This window comes from Pristiophorus japonicus, chromosome 2 (genome assembly GCF_044704955.1).
Source record: "Pristiophorus japonicus isolate sPriJap1 chromosome 2, sPriJap1.hap1, whole genome shotgun sequence".
NCBI lineage: Eukaryota > Metazoa > Chordata > Chondrichthyes > Pristiophoridae > Pristiophorus > Pristiophorus japonicus.
In genome coordinates this window covers 363,090,984-363,106,249 of record NC_091978.1, presented here as the reverse complement: position 1 = coordinate 363,106,249, position 15,266 = coordinate 363,090,984, and the positions used below count along the sequence as shown (strand labels likewise).

The 15,266-nt window shown below is 48.1% G+C and overlaps 1 protein-coding gene and 1 pseudogene across 1 annotated transcript in view; both read right to left on the bottom strand.

Annotated features, from left to right (window-relative positions):
• The window catches only part of ccser1 (coiled-coil serine-rich protein 1), a 1,720,263-nt gene that overhangs the window by 62,572 nt on the left and 1,642,425 nt on the right, over positions 1 to 15,266 (bottom strand). The gene's annotated exons all lie outside the window — the stretch shown is intronic.
• On the bottom strand, positions 12,374 to 12,575 carry LOC139251671 (U2 spliceosomal RNA; annotated as a pseudogene).

Genomic DNA, 15,266 nt, shown 5'->3' with positions numbered 1-15,266 from the left:
GACTACAGCTCAAAGCTGTAGCGTTACAAAAAAAAGTATCCCTCCAAGGAATTACTGAATTGATCGAGAGACTACCATTAAACCCACAGACATAGCCAAGGATTTCTTTATGTTTTTTCACAGGTCACTAAAGGTTGGTAATTAGCCAACACAAGACACTTGTTTGGAACTACGAAGGTAGAGGGAAGAGGGTGAAAGAGAAGGCGACGTAAAGCGAAAATAAAATGAAGGAGAAGGGATGAAATCATTGCAGACTTTAATTATTGTAAAGATAAAAGGAGCCTTCGATATTTCAAGATGTGAAGAAGTTTGAGTTATGCAGCAACACCAAAGATTACCAGATATGGGCAAAAGCAGCTTGTTGATTCTAATGAGGCCTGCGTACCTTGCTCTCATTGTGCATCAGCTGAGAAGAAGGATGAAATGAAGTTTAGAGAGAAAGAAAACTCATTTCTAAATGAAGAATCATCCAAAATCGACTCTGGTTGTGGAAAGCTCTAAAATCCCGGTCTCAAAAGAATTTCAATAATAATTGGATTCCGGAGAAGAATAGGAAATAAAATTGTCCTTCACTCAGGCTGCTGCGCAGATATTTTTCATTTCCATTTCAGTCCGCGAGCAATTCTGGTTTGTCAGTAGGGTTTGCTGCTTCCTGTAAACAGGGGCCAAGCGGACGTACAGCTTAAAGAAACCGAGGTCCCAATGTTAATCTCCAGGTGGCTTCCACGCGGAGGGGTGGAATTGTGCGTGGGAAACCCGCAAGTCAAATGAGCGCATCAGATTTTGCGATCTCAACTCAACTGTACCAATTAATTTTGACTGCCGGGCTTCCCGTCTCCAAGTTGTGCAGTGAGCGTGATGCGAGAGATCAGCGCAGGTGACCAAAAGAGATAGGTTTTAACATAAGAAATAGGAGCAAGAGTAGGCCATTTGGCCCCTCGAGCATGCTCCGCCATTCAATAAGATCATGGCTGATCTGATCATGGACTCAGCTCTACTTCCCTGCCGCGCTCCCCACAAGCCTTTACTCCCTTATCGCTCAAATATCTGTCTATCTCCGCCTTAAATATAAGAAAATAAGGAGCGTCTTGAAGGAGGAAAGAGAGGTGGAAAGCTTTAGGCACAGAGTTCCAGAGTTTGGGGCCAGGGAACAGAAGGTACAACCATTGTAATGTATGTACATAAGGTCTGCCCACCACCAGGGGGCACTACCATTGGAGGTCCTAGGGTCATATGTACACTTGTGCTGGGCCCGGTATATAACCTGAACTTCACTTTTGTATCTTCACTTCTGGAAGCCATTAAAGACTGACCAGGTTACACCGAATTACTGGTTCACAGTATGGAGCTCATTTTATCATTTCATACACCACTACCACCAATGGTTGAGCGATTATAATCAGGGATGCTTGAGAGGGCAGAATTAGAGGAGCGCAGACATCTCGTCGGGGGGCGGGTGGGTGGGGGGAGCGGGGTGCGGTTGTGGGGCTGGAGGAGATTACAGAGATAGGGAGGGGCGAGTCCATGGAGGGATTTGAAAACCAGGATGAGAGAATTTTGAAATCGAGGCATTGCTTAATCACATCCCCATGTATTTGTTCGTCGTTAACACTCACTCCGATCCTTATGCAACACGATGTATGTGTCTCACATTCCCCCTCACCGAATGCACTGGATATATTGGGTGAAAATCTCGCCTTGCTCACTCATTCACTCACAGGCCTGTCTATTTGCATCTTGCAGGAGAAGGGAGAGTAAAACGCAAAGGGCGAGGGACAGGACAGGAGGTGGGGCCATCACAAATAGTCCAGCTCACGGAGGAGGCCGCCCTGGAGATCAGTGGCACATCTGCATCCCTCTCAGTTGAAGTTGAGTCAGGGAGCTCAGAGGTGACAGAATTACAAGTATCTCTGACAGACACATGCTGACTTCATTTCATTAATGACTGAACTATGAGAAGACCAAGTGGCCAAAATTGCCCCATTCTATAAGGCCCATGGCTGCCTGAAACCGGCGGCCATGGGTCGTTGCGGAATGGCCGCCCAGTTGCCGCGGAGGGGCCGCCATTTAAAAAATTGCCCTTCCTCAGGTTTGGAGCGGTGTAGGTGACCACTCCCCCCGTTTTCCCACCGTGGCGTGCACGCATCGACCCCTTGCCGAAATTGCTCCGCGGGAAATTGCCCCTTTCCCAGAATTGCCCCGCGGGAGCGGTGCCACCAGCGGTCAGTGCCCCCGACAGCTTTTGCCGTCGGTACAGTCTCTGTGGCTTGGCAGCTCAGCCGCCCTTAAAGGGGAGATGGCGCTGCCTCAACGTTGTTATTTTTTTTTTGTCGGGCCGACAATTATGGCCCCTATTGTGTGTCAGGCCGCTGGCCTGGCCAAAACCCTCTCTGGTGGCCCAGTGTTTGCCACTAAAGTGGCTGCAGAGTTCGCAGCGGTCCCTCCCCTTTAACTGAAGGGGAGGGACATTGTGCCGCGTCGGCTGACATCACCAACACGGAGTTGGTGACTGGTCGGGGCGGCAGACACACTGCAAGGAGCACCGCCACCCCACAGCTGAGGCAAAACAAAATTCAACGATGTGAATTCCTCCAGTAGCTTTCAAACACGGGAGGTGCGCTCCGTTTGGGGCGGGGCTCAGTTTTGGCCCCTAATTACGGTGAATATCAAGATGGCGACTTTACGACAACTAAGTCGTATCCCTTTCTTTCATCTTACTGCGCCTTCACCCGTACAGAACGTATTGAGGGACATGCATAAGGGTGCAACATCACAGGACCTACAGCCATGTACCAGCACAGATACTCGCGCCTCGGTGGGTCCACTTCGAGAGGTAGCTGGGTTTTCACCTGCTGACTCACAACTCACAAGCGAGCTACGAACAGACACTGGTGGCAGGGGCAGCTGTGGAGAGTCCGTGTCGGGGGGGGGGAGGTGGGTTGCACAGAGAATGTCTGCCTTGGACAGTGTTGCTGGCCATGGCCATGGCCATGCAGACTTTGAATGCCAACTTGTCTGTTGCCTTAAACAGGATGATAGGTACCTTATCCTTGGCCTGATAACGTGTCACCAAGTCTGCCCCTGCATATGAACATAGTTCGGGCCCAGGGGCAGCACGGGCCAGCCCAGACCGCAATATGTGTGCACACTAGGCCCGCGGAGCAGAGCTGGTCTCCAGTCGTCCTGGTTAATCCTTGCCACTGGATCAAGACCTAGCTCTGTCAAGCCCATGTGGTGGCTGGTGTGCAACGGTCATCCCACGTTAAAAAAATCCACACACAGGCATCTTCCACCCTTCAGGATGTAGTTCGGGATCAGGAATATTAGGTCCTTCATTGAAACACCTGTGAACTCATCCCTTTTTGGCATGGAAGCAAGTCATCCTCGCTTCGAGGGACTGCCTATGAATATGATGATGCACACATGCTGGCAGAGTAGTCCTTATCGAGGCTCTCAGTGGCTTCAAAACCCAGAGGTCGTTGGCCAAGAGGGGTCAATAACCAGTGGCCATAGATTTAAAGTAGTAGGTAGGAGGTTAAGTGGGGACTTGAGGGGAAATAGTTTCACCCAGAGGGCGGTGGGGGTCTGGAACTCACTGCCTGAAAGGGTGGTAGAGGCAGAAACCCTCACTACATTTAAAAAGTACTTGGATGTGCACTTGAAGAGCCGTAACCTACAGAGCCACGGATCAAGAGCTGGAAAGTGGGACTATGCTGGATAGCTCTTTGTCGGCCGGCACGGACACGATGGGCCCCTTCAGTGCTGTAAATTTCCAAGGGCATCTCAGCAGTCATGTCAGGGATCTGAGCAGCCTGCTTCGACCTCTTCTGAAGCCACACGGGACGCACAAGGTACAAGCGGTTGTTGGAGAAATTATAATTCGCCAAGGGTATGCTCATGGGTGTTTGACAAAAAGTTATGTTGTTAAGTTTCCAACTCTTTATAATGTCTCGTAAAATTTAATGATTATCTCCACTTGCAGCTCTTGCCCATTATTGCATCCCGAGGGCGAACTTACCCTTTCACTTGTTCCATGATTAATGTCAGTATGTGACAGGACCCATTGACTGATGTGCCATGGTTGGATGAGTGGACAGTTTCGTGTAAAAGGTAGAGGCGGGGGGGGGGGGGGGGGGGAGTGTGTTGATGCTGGTGTCGGGAGCAGACCTCAGGATTTAAATTCTGATGTTCCATACCAGGTGAACCTCGGCGATGTTACTGCAACCTTGGCAGCAATGTAAGTGGCTATTCTGGCAATGGGTGCCCTGTCAACATCCGCCTGCTCCTCCAGCTCTGGCTCAGTGGGGAGCACACTTGCCTCTGAGTCAGAAGGTTGTGGGGGTTCATAGTCCCACTCCAGGGACTTGAGCACAGATATCTAGCCTGCCTCTCCCAGTGCGGTGCTGAGGGAGCACTGCACTGTCAGAGATGTCGTCTTTCAGATGAGACGTTAAACGGAGGCCCCGTCTGCCCTCTCAGATGGACATAAAAGATCCCATGGCACTATTTTGAAGAAGAGCAGGGGAGTTATCCCCGGTGTACTGGCCCAATATTTATCCCTCAATCAACAGAACAACAACGGATTATCTGGTCATTATCACATGGCTGTTTGTGGGAGCTTGCTGTGCGCAAGTTGCCTGCCGCGTTTCTCACATTACAACAGTGACTACACTCCAAAAGTACTTGATTGGCTGTGAAGCGCTTTGAGACGTCCAGTGGTCGTGAAAGGCGCGATATAAATCCAAGTCTTACTTTTTCTGTTTCCTGAATGTTCTCATCCGAACATGAAGGATGAGGCCCGGTTGTCCTCCTCCACCTTCAAAGCTCCTTCCTGCGGACCTCCCTCCTATACGCATGCTGATCCCGCCACAGCCCAGCGCCGCTGCCTCGGATGGTGATGGTCGATCTCTTCTGATGTGCTGTCAAACACCTCCGAGGAGCCTCCCCATGCTGATCTTGTCAAGGTGAAATCCTCCAAAAGCCACTTCCACACAAGCACTCCCTGCCAGACATTTGCCAGATGTTGCTGAGACAGCAGCTGCGATGAGCGAGGTTTTAGTTGGATAGGACAATGACAAATTTAACTAGACAACGGAACTGTTGCTCAAACCCACCTCAGTTTCACTTGTCAGTTTCCCCAGCCCCGGAAAACCCGTCTTGCTCAAGTACAATTTGGAGTCGAGGTTAAAAGCAATTTAACAATGCCTCAGCCACATCTGCTTCAGACCAGGCTCTCAAAACTGCCACCAAGCTCATGGTCTACAGGGCTGTAGTAATACCCGCCTTCCTGTATGGCTCAGAGACATGGACCTCAAGTCGCTGGAGAAACACCACCAACGATATCTCCGCAAGATCCTACAAATCCCCTGGGAGGACAGACGCACCAACGTTAGCGTCCTCGACCAGGCCAACATCCCCAGTATTGAAGCACTGACCACACTCGATCAGCTCCACTGGGCAGGCCACATTGTTCACATGCCAGATATGAGACTCCCAAAGCAAGCGCTCTACTCGGAACTTCACGGCAAACGAGCCAAAGGTGGGCAGAGGAAACATTACAAGGACACCCTCAAAACCATAAAGTGCAACATGCCCATTGACACCTGGGAGTCCCTGGCCCTAAATGGAGGAAGTGCATCCGGGAGGGTGCTGAGCACATCGAGTCTCATCGCCGAGAGCATGCAGAAACCAAGTGTAGGCAGAGGAAAGAGCATGCAGCAAACCTGTCCCACCCATCCTTTCCCTCAAAGACTATCTGTCCCACCTGTGACAGGGACTGTGATTCTCGTATTGGAACGTTCAGCCACCTAAGGACTCATTTTAAGAGTGGAAGCAAGTCTTCCTCGATTCAGAGGGACTGTCTGTGATGATGATGATGATGGAGAGTCACGTCTGCTGAGGTCGTTAACTGCACCAATAAGTATCTGTCCGCAGTGAAATAGGAAATCCCTCACTTCGGCGATTAGGTTTCTCGATGACACGGCTCCGTTAAACCAGGAAGTGGGCGCATTGGAGCCGTGTTCTGCTCCCGCTCTAAATTTCACCCGCTCTAAATCCAGCCATTCTTGGGGGTTAAAATTTCCCCCAGAATCTCTCGCCTTGACTGCTCCAATGCACTCCTGGCTGGCATCCCACATTCTACCCTACGTAAACTAGAGGTGATCCAAAACTCGGCAGCCCGTGTCCTAACTCGCACCAAGTCCCGCTCACCCATCGCCCACTGTGCTCGCTGACCAACATTGGCGACCGGTTAAACAACGCCTCGATTTAAAAATACTCATCCTGGTTTTCAAATCTCTCCATGGCCTTGCTCCTCCCTATCTCTGCAATCTCGCCCATCCCCACAAATCCCTCGAGGTATCTGCGCTCCTCTAATTCTGCCCTCTTGAGCATCCTTGATTGTAAATCACTCAACCATCGGTGGCCCCAAGCTCTGGAACTCCCTGCCTAAACCTCGGCGCCCCTCTACCTCTCTTTCCTCCTTTAAGGCGCTCGTTAAAACCTACTTCTTTAACCAAGCTTTTGGTCATCTGCCGTAATTTCTCCTTATGTGGCTCGGTGTCAAATTGTTTTATCTCATAACACTCCCGTGAAGTGCCTCGGGCTGTTTCACGACATTAAAGGCACTATAGAAATACAAGCTGTTGCTGGTTTTGATAAAACACAATGGCTACGATAAAGAAACAAGTCGAGGTTTAGTTAGGACCCGCCTTGAGCACTGCATTCAGTTCTGGGCATCATACCTGGGGAAGGATATATTGGGCTGGGAAAGGACGCAGTGCAGAATTATACCAGGGCTAAAGTGGATAGATTTTGAGGACAGTCTGCATCGACTGGGCTTGTATTCCCTTGAGTATAGAAGATTAAGGGGTGATCTAACTGAGGCGTTTAAACAGTGAGAGGATTTGAAGGGGTAGACAGGGACAAATTATTTCCTCTCATAGGGGAATCCAGAATAAGGGGGTACAACATTAAAATTAGAGCCAGAAAGTTCAGCGGTGGTGCCTGGAAGCAGTTCTTCACTCAAAGAATGGCGGAATTCTGCAACGCTCTTCCCTTAAAAAGCCATTGACGGTGGAGGCCAATTGAAAATTTCAAATCTAACGTTGATAGATTATTGTTCGGCGAGGGTTATAGAATCATAGGGGCCGAAATTGTTGGTCCTATCGCCGGCAAAACTCGGCGGTTTCCCCGTTTTTTTCCGGCGCTCACCCCTCCGCGGGAGATTGGTGAGGCCCTCACGCCGACGGATTGGATGGACCGCTGGGGAGCGCCCCCTGGCGTGCACCGGTGTGCAACGCCGAAAAACGTCCTCCCTCCCGAGATTCATCCAAGCGGCTCTCCGCTCCTGCAGGAGGAAAGGCTGCCACTTGGGAAGCAGGTCCTACCTAGGTAGGTACGAACGAAGTCCTGCAAGAAAAGGTAAGTGAGGTTTTTTTTCTTTCCTTCTTTTGCAGCGATTTTGTGTTAAAGGGTCCTCTGAAGGTGTTGTGAATGAAAAAAAACTTTTTTGAACATTTTTTTTTCTGTGCGTTCCCCGCTCCCGAGACCCAACTCTAGCCTTGGCCTAACTTTCTCCAGGATTGCATTTGCCGCCCAGAATACCACTTACTGCCCAGAATCGGCGTGTAACGCCCATTTTTGCCGCCGGGTACTTTTTTCCTCCTTTTTTGACCAAACTTCCGCCCAAAGTACCGTCAGGATCATAGCGGTCTTTTTGATGGTAAATGGACAGAACTTGCCTTTGATCAATTATGATCCCATGGAATCATAGAACGGTTACAGCACAGAAGGTGGCCATTCGGCCCGTCGAGCCCGTGCCGGCTCTCTGCAAGAGCACTTCAGCCAGTCCCACTCCCCCGCTCTTTCCCCGTAGCCCTGCAAATTTATTTCTTTCAGGTATTTTTCCAACTCACTTTTGAAAGCCACGATTGAGTCTGCCTCCAGCATCCTTTCAGGCAGTGCATTCCAGATCCTAACCACTCGCTGCGTAAAAAAGCTTTTTCTTACATCGCCTTTGGTTCTTCTGCCAATCACCATAAATCTGTGTCCTCTGGTTCTCGACCCTTCCGCCAATGGGAACAGTTTCTCTCTATCTACTCTCTCCAGACTCCAGACCCCTCATGGTTTTGAACACCTCTATCAAATACTCCAAGGAGAACAACCCCAGCTTCTCCAGTCTATCAATGTAACTGAAGTCCCTCATCCCTGGAATCATTCTTGTAAATCTTGTCTGCACCTTTTCTAAGGCCTTCACATCTTTCTTAAAATGCGGTGCCCAGAATTGGACACAATACTCCAGTTGAGGCCGACCCAGTGTTTTACATGGGTTCATCATAATTTCCATGTTTTTGAATTCTATACCTCTATTGATGAAGACCAGGATCCCGTAAGCTTTTTTAACTGCTTTCTCAGCCTGCCCTGGCACCTTCAATGATTTGTGCACATATACCCCTAGGTCGCTGTGCTCACACACCCCCTTTATGATTGTACCATTTAATTTATGTTTCCTCCTCTCTACCAAAATGTATCACGTCACAATTTTCTGCGTTAAATTTCATCGGTCACGTTTCCTCCCATTCCACCAGCCTGTCTATGACCTCTTGAAGTCTATCACTATCCTCCTCATTGTTCACTATACTTCCAAGTTTTGTGTCATCTGCAAATTTTGAAATTTTGTCCTGTACACCCACATCCAAATCATTAATGTATATCAAGAAAGCAGTGGTCCTAGAACCGACCCCTGGGGAACACCACTGTATACCTTCCTCCATTCTGAAAAGCAACCATTCACCACTACTCTCTGTATCCTGTCACTTAACCAATTTATGATCCATGCTGCCATTGTCCCTTGTATTCCAGGGGCATTAACTTTGCTGGCAAGCCTATTACGTAACACTTTGTTGAACGCCTTTTGGAAATCCATGTACACCACTACGTCAATCGCAGTGCCCTCATCAACCCTCTCTGTTACCTCATCAAAAAACTCAATCAAGTTGGTTGAACATGATTTGCCTTTAACAAATCCGGGCTATGGACCCAAGACAGGTTTCCACATTTACGAAAGGATATACTTGCTTTGGAGGCAGTTCAAAGGTTGATTCCAGAGATGAGGGGGTTGACTTATGAGGAAAGGTTGAGGAGGTTGGGCCTATGGAACTCAGAAGAATGAGAGGTGAACTTATCGAAACGTAGAAGATTATGAGAGGGCTGGACAAGATGGATGCAGAGAGGATGTTTCCACTGATAGGGGAGACTAGAACTAGAGGGGGCATAATCTTAGAATAAGTGGTCGCCAATTTAAAACTGAGATGAGTAGGAATTTCTTCTCTCAGAGGGCTGTAAATCTATGGAATTCGCTGCCTCAGAGAGCTGTGGAAGCCGGGACATTGAATAAATTTAAGACAGAAATAAAAAGTTTCTTAACTGATAAGGGATTAAGGGGTTATGGGGAGCGGGCAGGGACGTGAACCTGAGTCCATGATCGGATCAGCCATGATCTTATTACATGGCGGAGCAGGCTCGAGGGGCCGTATGGCCTACTCCTGCTCCTATTTCTTATGTTCTTATGTAGCTGCAGTTAAGATACAGATCAGTCATAATCTAACTGAATGGCAGAAAAGACTCGAGGGACTGAATGTCCTCCTCCTGTTCCTATTAACGGCGCAGGCATGGAATCTCGCTCCCAATCCGAGCCTGTCAATCAGTTTTCTCTCTGGAATTGTTGTTGCTACAAACACACTCGACAAGAACTTATTTTACTCTGCAGGGAATATATTATAGACTGCCAAATGGTGGAATGGAGATGGAAGGAAAGATGTGTGAAGGACAATAATGGATGATTTTAATTATTTAACGGTCGCCTGCGGTAAAAGTAATGCAAAAGGCAAAGGAGGAGACAGATTTTGCATTGTATCCAGGGCTAGATCTATTTGTTTTTAGTCCATCCAGGAGCGAGGCAGCGCTGTGTGTAGTTCCAGGAGCCCAGTAGCTAATGTAAGGATGGAGGTTCATCAAGGAAACGATGATTGCAGGATAATTAGGTTTGATTTCAAAATTAACCAGCGAGAGAGAATAGTCAAAGGTGAAGGTTTCTGACTGAAACTGGCAATTTCCAGTGAGACACAAATCGGAACGGGGCCCCGATAAATTGGAAAGAACGACTGGCAAGATAAGACGGTGCTTAAACAAAGAGAAATGTTCAAACCAAGAGATGATTAGAGTGCAGACCAGACACAACCCAACCAGAAGTAAAGGTGGTGCAGCAAAGGCTGTAACGTCGTGGATTATTAGTGAAATTAAAATGAGACAATCTGGCTAATTACACAAAAGAAAAGCATAGTTGGAAAGCAAAGAAAACAAATTGAAGATATGAAGACAGACAGGGAAGGAGGGAAAATTGTTAAGTATTTTGTAAATACAAAGGAAAGACATGCATTTATATAGCGCCTTTCATGACCAGTGGACATCCCAAAGCGCTTTACAACCAAAGAAGTACTTTTTGGAGTGCAGTGACTGTTCTAAAGTAATAAACACAGCAGCCAACTTGCGTACAGCAAGCTCCCACAAACAGCCAATTGGATAATGACCAGATAATCTGTTTTTCAGTGACGTTGGTTGAGGGATAACTATTTAGCAATGACACCAGGAATTACTCTGCTGCTAGTCTTCTTTTACATCAACCAGAAAGGGCAGACAGGACCTCGGTTTAACGTCTCATCTGAAAGACAGCACCTCTGACAGCACAGCTCTCCCTCAGCACTGCACTGGGAGCGTCAGCCTAGATTTTTGTGCTCAAGTTTCTGGAGTAAGACTTGAACCCACAACCTTCTGACTCAGAGGTGAGTGTGCTACCTACTGAGCCATGGCCGACACTAGTTGAGACACATAGTATTAAAAGGAATGTAGCAGCATTGATAGGAAGTTGACTCAAGCAGAGAAAACAGACAATTATGTTTAATATGCATTTCTCAGACTGATGGGAGTCACCCAGAGGTCAGTGTTGGGGCAATTATTTTTCTTAATTTATATAGATCGTTAATTAAACACAACTTTATCATTGGCAAATTACAAAAATAGGGAGCACAGTTAATTATGATGAGGACTGTAAGCTAAAGAGGAAATAGAAAGGTTAGCAGATTGGACAGATCGCTGTCAGATGAAAATTAATTCTGATAAAAAGGAGGTGCCACATTTTGGGAGGAAGACTTAGAAGATACATGCATTAAATGGTCAAAATGGACAAGAGGAGGTTAGACACACTGATCTTTAAAAGTGGGAGGCCAAGTTGATAAAGCTGGAAAAATAAAGCATAGAGAACACTCGGTTTTATAGATAGGATATGGAGTATCAAAACCTATCACAGAATCATATAAATTTATGGCACAGGAGTGTCCTACCATTTAATGTGTATTCCCTTGTCTTGTTGGCCCTCCCCAAATACATTACCTCACATTACTTATCCGCAATGAATTCCATTTGCCACTTTTCTGCCCCCCTGGGATGGGGAGAGGCTTCTTCACTCGGGAGTGGTTGGCCTGTGGGGTTCCCTGCCGCGGAGAGTTGTTGATGCCAGTTCATTGGATGTGTTCGGGAGGGAGTTGGATGTGGTCCTTGCGGCTGGTGGGGGGTCAGGGGGTGTGGAGAGAGGGGGAGGGGAGGGGAGGGGGGGGAGGAGGAGGAGGAGGAGGGGGAGGAGGAGAGAGAGGGAGAGGGAGGGAGAGGAGGGAGGGGAGGGGAGGGGGGAGAGAGAGGGAGGGGAGGGGGGCGGCTGTACAGCCGGAAAAAAGCGGTGATTAAACAGCGGAACTCGGGCGGAATCGGCCAGAGAGCGAAGTAAGTTTTTTTTCCTCTCTGGTTCTTTACTTCTTCACTTTTTTCCATCAGTTGTCACAGCGCGGAAGTCTGTGCGTGCGGGGGTTCGGAGAGGTTCGAGGGTTTTTGTTCTTCCCTTCCCTTCCCGTTTCCCCAACGAGCGTGGCGGCGGCGGCGGCCTCCCGTGGTGAAATACAGTCGGCCCCCTGAGCTCCCTGCCCGAGGGGGGGGGGGGGAAGTGTGCAACGCCACTTTTTAGCGCCGCTCTCTCATCTTTTGGGAGTAAAAACTGAATTTGGCAACGCCCGATGGTCAAATCAGTTCTCAGGCGGTGTCACTGACTCATAAACAGCAGTACCGAATTCCAATCCCATACATCTTAATGATAACCGTTGGACGAGATCAAACTCAGCACAAGAACATAGGGATTGCTCGACGATAATTTTTTTAAAAATTCGTAGCCAATCGTTCCAATTCTTTGTCAAATCACAAACGCCAGGGGTCACCTTGCACACGCCAAGGATCACTCTGCGCCAATGCTCTTAGCCAAAAGGCCTAGAGCCACTGCACCATTCCTGGAAGTACTGCAATACCAGGTTCGTGCCGTGGAGGTGGATGGGTCAGCACCCCCACACACCTTCTATTTCCAAAAAAGCAAGCATATACCTTCCTGATCCAGGGAGAACCACCTTGGGGTTATGGTGGTTACTCCCCTGTCAGGTCAGTTACGCATGATCTTAGCCAAAAGGCCGAGAAGCGATAAATGACCAAGGTCCACCCAGTTCGCCGTTTACCATCCTGGCAGTCACTCGATACAATAATCAAGGAGTTGTTGACTAATCATAGCGACCAATCTCGATCAATCAGTCTGTCACAGACCCAGACATCAGACGAGGAAGTCCCCATAAGTCCAAAATTATCCTCAACCTCTGGTCCACAGCACACTACACTGCCCACATCACCTCTCAAATGGAAACCAGAAATTGCAATGGTTTGATATCTGTTACTTATATTTTCATTGTGGGGTAGCAAATATCTGTCTCGAGTCTCAGCTGTGGCCCAGCGGGCAGCACTCTCGCCTCTGAGTCAGAAGGTTGTGGGGTTCAAGTCCCACTCCAGGGACTTGAGCACCAAAATCTAGGCTGACGCTCCCAGTGCAGGGCTGAGGGAGCGCTGCGCTGTCGGAGGTGCCGTCTTGCGGATGAGACGTTAAACCGAGGCCCTGTCTGCCCTCGCAGGTGGACGTAAAAGATCCCACGGCATTATTTCGAAGAAGAGCAGGGCAGTTATCCCCGATGTCCTGACCCATATTTATCCCTCAATCAACATAACATTTTTAAAAATCTGGTCATTGTCACATTGCTGTTTGTGGGAGCTTGCTGTGTGCCAATTGGCTGCAGTATTTCCGACATAATAACACTTCAAAAGTACTCCATTGGCTCTAAAGCGCTCTGCGACGTCCGGTGATCGTGAAAGGTGCTATATAAATGCAAGTCTATCTTTTTGGATTAGAGAAGAAATAAAAATGAATTATTACAATGCCCTTGTCCTACCACTAGGGGCCAATAGAGTATGTCTTAGCTCATTAGCAGCCTCTAGTGGCACAGGTAAGTACTGAACAGATTATCCTGTGACCTCAATCAAGCCAGCACAGTGACATTCAATACCAAGCCCACTCTCGCAGAAGAAAACCGTCTAGGCTTTTTTAAATTCCTCCTGACATTATTAGATTGATTCCTGGGATGAGAGGATTGTCCTCTGAGGAGAGAATGAGTAGATTGGGCCAAAACTCATTGGAGTTTCGAAGAATGAGAGGTGATCTCATTGAAACAGATAAGATTTTGAGAGGGATTGACAGGGTAGATGCTGAGAGGTTGTTTCCCCCTGGCTGGAGTGTCTAGAACCAGGGGTCATAGTCCCAGGATAAGGGGTCGGCCATTTAGGACTGAGATGAGGAGGAATTTCTTCACTCAGAGGGTTGTGAATCTTTGGAATTCTCTACCCCAGAGTGTTGTGGATGTTCAGTTGAGTATATTCAAGACTGAGAACGATAGATTTTTGGATATTAAGGCAATCGAGAGATATGGGGATTGGGCTTGAAAGTGGAGTTGAGGTCGAAGATCAGCCATGATATTGAGTGGTGGAGCAGGCTCGAGGGGCCAAATGGCTTACTCCTGGCTCCTAATTCTTATGTTCTTACAGATATTAACTTAGTTAAACCTATGTAAAACTGTATGCCTCGTGAACATTTCAATTTATTTTCTTCACAAGTGCGGGGAAAACTGCAATGAGTCAATGTGTTTCGAAGAATTAAGATGAAAGGATGAAACATTGCATTTGGAAGGTTAAGAATCGCTTTCTGCAGAAGAATATTGACTGTCAAAATGTGACGAGGGCAGATTGACTGTAGTGATAGTTCTCTCTCACTGTCTTCTGCTTCGTGTCAACTTGTCCCTGATCTTACAAAGGAACCTCAAAGCCAAGGTATCTCCAAGCCTCTTAAATGACAGCTGGTGCACTGTCCCCAAAGGTTAACCTTTCTCTCTTCCCAGCCTGAAGGAAGCAAATCATGATGGGACACAGTTTCATTTGTGCCAGCCACCACCCAGCACCCCATCCAAGTGGTCACTCAGACCGTGAGTGTTGGGAGAAAATTCAGCTATGAAAACCATCAGAGCCAAACTTGATACTGTCGTCACCAGACACCTGTATCATAGCAGTGACTACTCTTCAAAAGTACTTCATTGGCTTTAAAGACTATGCCCGCCTATTTCCACCTCCGTAACATCCCCCATCTCCGCCCTTGTCTCAGCTCATTCGCTGCTGAAACCCTCATCCGTGCCTTTGTTACCTCTCGACTTGACTACTCCAACGCACTCCTGGCTGGCCACCCACATTCTACCCTACCTAAACTAGAGGTCATCCAAAACCCGGCTGCCCCGTGTCTTAACTCGCACCAAGTTCCGATCACCCTGTGCTCGTCGACCTACATTGGCTTCCGGTTAAGCAAAGCCTCGATTTCAAAATTCTCATCCTTATTTTCAAATCACTCCATGGCCTCACCCTTCCCTATCTCTGTAATCTCCTTCTGCCCCATGCCCCCCCACCCCCACCCCGAGATATCTGCGCTCCTCTAATTCTGCCTTCTTGAGCATCCCTGACTATAATCGCTCAGCCTTTGGTGGCCGTGCCTTCAGCTGCCTGGGCCCCAAGCTCTGGAACTCCCTGCCTAAACCTCTCTGCCTCTCTTTCCTCCTTCAAGACACTCTTTAAAACCTACCTCTTTGACCAAGCTTTTGGTCACCTGCGCTAATTTCTACTTATGCAGCTCGGTGTCAAATTTTTTAAAATCTCATAATACTCCTGTGAGGCGCCTTGGGACGTTTCACTATGTTAAAGGCGCTATATAAATAAAAGCTGTTGTTGTAGTAAAGTGCTTTTGGACATCCTGA